The sequence below is a fragment of the Hypomesus nipponensis genome, chromosome 24 (genome assembly GCF_054491055.1).
Source record: "Hypomesus nipponensis isolate SF chromosome 24, ASM5449105v1, whole genome shotgun sequence".
NCBI classification, from domain to species: Eukaryota; Metazoa; Chordata; class Actinopteri; order Osmeriformes; family Osmeridae; genus Hypomesus; species Hypomesus nipponensis.
Genome location: NC_140384.1, coordinates 810001 through 812500, shown reverse-complemented (window position 1 = coordinate 812500; position 2500 = coordinate 810001). Strand labels below are relative to the sequence as shown.

General features: G+C 47.4%; 5 non-coding genes and 4 pseudogenes across 5 annotated transcripts; all 9 read left to right on the top strand.

Annotated features, from left to right (window-relative positions):
* Nucleotides 1–65, top strand: part of LOC146229798 (5S ribosomal RNA) — a 109-nt pseudogene extending 44 nt beyond the window's left edge.
* Nucleotides 66–245: 180 nt separating this feature from the next.
* LOC146229797 (5S ribosomal RNA) lies at nt 246–364 on the top strand (annotated as a pseudogene).
* A 196-nt stretch (nt 365–560) lies between these two features.
* Nucleotides 561–679, top strand: LOC146229796 (5S ribosomal RNA). Its single transcript, XR_014743310.1, has one exon. It is a non-coding gene; the product is annotated as a 5S ribosomal RNA (ribosomal RNA).
* A 172-nt stretch (nt 680–851) lies between these two features.
* LOC146229795 (5S ribosomal RNA) lies at nt 852–970 on the top strand. The gene has a single exon (XR_014745938.1). It is a non-coding gene; the product is annotated as a 5S ribosomal RNA (ribosomal RNA).
* A 174-nt stretch (nt 971–1144) lies between these two features.
* Nucleotides 1145–1263, top strand: LOC146229794 (5S ribosomal RNA). The gene has a single exon (XR_014745661.1). It is a non-coding gene; the product is annotated as a 5S ribosomal RNA (ribosomal RNA).
* Nucleotides 1264–1433: 170 nt separating this feature from the next.
* On the top strand, nt 1434–1552 carry LOC146229793 (5S ribosomal RNA). The gene has a single exon (XR_014743309.1). It is a non-coding gene; the product is annotated as a 5S ribosomal RNA (ribosomal RNA).
* A 178-nt stretch (nt 1553–1730) lies between these two features.
* LOC146229792 (5S ribosomal RNA) lies at nt 1731–1849 on the top strand (annotated as a pseudogene).
* A 168-nt stretch (nt 1850–2017) lies between these two features.
* On the top strand, nt 2018–2136 carry LOC146229791 (5S ribosomal RNA; annotated as a pseudogene).
* Nucleotides 2137–2378: 242 nt separating this feature from the next.
* LOC146229790 (5S ribosomal RNA) lies at nt 2379–2497 on the top strand. Its single transcript, XR_014743308.1, has one exon. It is a non-coding gene; the product is annotated as a 5S ribosomal RNA (ribosomal RNA).
* The last annotated feature ends 3 nt before the right edge of the window (nt 2498–2500 follow it).

The following is a 2500-nucleotide window of genomic DNA, read 5'->3' as shown; positions in this document are numbered from 1 at the left end:
AGCAGGGTCGGGCCTGGTTAGTACTTGGATGGGAGACCGCCTGGGAATACCAGGTGCTGTATGCTCTTTTGCTCATTCACTTAGAAACTGACATCTTGCAATATGCACAAGTAGTCCTTCATGAAAGGGGCTGGAAGCTGTTTTCATTTTGACACGAGAGAGAGAGAGAGAGAGAGAGAGACCACCTTGCATTGTCAATTGCTAAATCTGTATATGGATAAGTAGCCTATGGTTGTCAACTTATTTCGTACGGCCATACCAGCCTGGCAACGCCCGATCACGTCTGATCTCGTAAGCTAAGCAGGGTCGGGCCTGGTTAGTACTTGGATGGGAGACCGCCTGGGAATACCAGGTGCTGTATGCTCTTTTGCTCATTCACTTAGAAACTGACATCTTGCAATATGCACAAGTAGTCCTTCATGAAAGGGGCTGGAAGCTGTTTTCATTTTGACACGAGAGAGAGAGAGAGAGAGAGAGAGAGAGAGAGAGAGAGAGACTACCTTGTATTGTCAATTGCTAAATCTGTATATGGATAAGTAGCCTATGGTTGTCAACTTATTTCGTACGGCCATACCAGCCTGGCAACGCCCGATCTCGTCTGATCTCGGAAGCTAAGCAGGGTCGGGCCTGGTTAGTACTTGGATGGGAGACCGCCTGGGAATACCAGGTGCTGTATGCTCTTTTGCTCATTCACTTAGAAACTGACATCTTGCAATATGCACAAGTAGTCCTTCATGAAAGGGGCTGGAAGCTGTTTTCATTTTGACACGAGAGAGAGAGAGAGAGACCACCTTGCATTGTCAATTGCTAAATCTGTATATGGATAAGTAGCCTATGGTTGTCAACTTATTTAGTACGGCCATACCAGCCTGGCAACGCCCGATCTCGTCTGATCTCGGAAGCTAAGCAGGGTCGGGCCTGGTTAGTACTTGGATGGGAGACCGCCTGGGAATACCAGGTGCTGTATGCTCTTTTGCTCATTCACTTAGAAACTGAAATCTTGCAATATGCACAAGTAGTCCTTCATGAAAGGGGCTGGAAGCTGTTTTCATTTTGACACGAGAGAGAGAGAGAGAGAGACTACCTTGCATTGTCAATTGCTAAATCTGTATATGGATAAGTAGCCTATGGTTGTCAACTTATTTCGTACGGCCATACCAGCCTGGCAACGCCTGATCTCGTCTGATCTCGGAAGCTAAGCAGGGTCGGGCCTGGTTAGTACTTGGATGGGAGACCGCCTGGGAATACCAGGTGCTGTATGCTCTTTTGCTCATTCACTTAGAAACTGACATCTTGCAATATGCACAAGTAGTCCTTCATGAAAGGGGCTGGAAGCTGTTTTCATTTTGACACGAGAGAGAGAGAGAGACTACCTTGCATTGTCAATTGCTAAATCTGTATATGGATAAGTAGCCTATGGTTGTCAACTTATTTCGTACGGCCATACCAGCCTGGCAACGCCCGATCTCGTCTGATCTCGGAAGCTAAGCAGGGTCGGGCCTGGTTAGTACTTGGATGGGAGACCGCCTGGGAATACCAGGTGCTGTATGCTCTTTTGCTCATTCACTTAGAAACTGAAATCTTGCAATATGCACAAGTAGTCCTTCATGAAAGGGGCTGGAAACTGTTTTCATTTTGACACGAGAGAGAGAGAGAGAGAGAGAGACCACCTTGCATTGTCAAATGCCAAATCTGTATATGGATAAGTAGCCTATGGTTGTCAACTTATTTCGTACGGCCATACCAGCCTGGCAACGCCCGATCACGTCTGATCTCGTAAGCTAAGCAGGGTCGGGCCTGGTTAGTACTTGGATGGGAGACCGCCTGGGAATACCAGGTGCTGTATGCTCTTTTGCTCATTCACTTAGAAACTGACATCTTGCAATATGCACAAGTAGTCCTTCATGAAAGGGGCTGGAAGCTGTTTTCATTTTGACACGAGAGAGAGAGAGACCACCTTGCATTGTCAATTGCTAAATCTGTATATGGATAAGTAGCCTATGGTTGTCAACTTATTTCGTACGGCCATACCAGCCTGGCAACGCCCGCTCTCGTCTGATCTCGGAAGCTAAGCAGGGTCGGGCCTGGTTAGTACTTGGATGGGAGACCGCCTGGGAATACCAGGTGCTGTATGCTCTTTTGCTCATTCACTTAGAAACTGACATCTTGCAATATGCACAAGTAGTCCTTCATGAAAGGGGCTGGAAGCTGTTTTCATTTTGACACGAGAGAGAGAGAGAGAGAGAGAGAGAGAGAGAGAGAGAGAGAGAGAGAGAGAGAGAGAGAGAGAGAGAGAGAGAGAGAGAGAGAGAGACCACCTTGCATTGTCAATTGCTAAATCTGTATATGGATAAGTAGCCTATGGTTGTCAACTTATTTCGTACGGCCATACCAGCCTGGCAACGCCCGATCTCGTCTGATCTCGGAAGCTAAGCAGGGTCGGGCCTGGTTAGTACTTGGATGGGAGACCGCCTGGGAATACCAGGTGCTGTATGCTCTT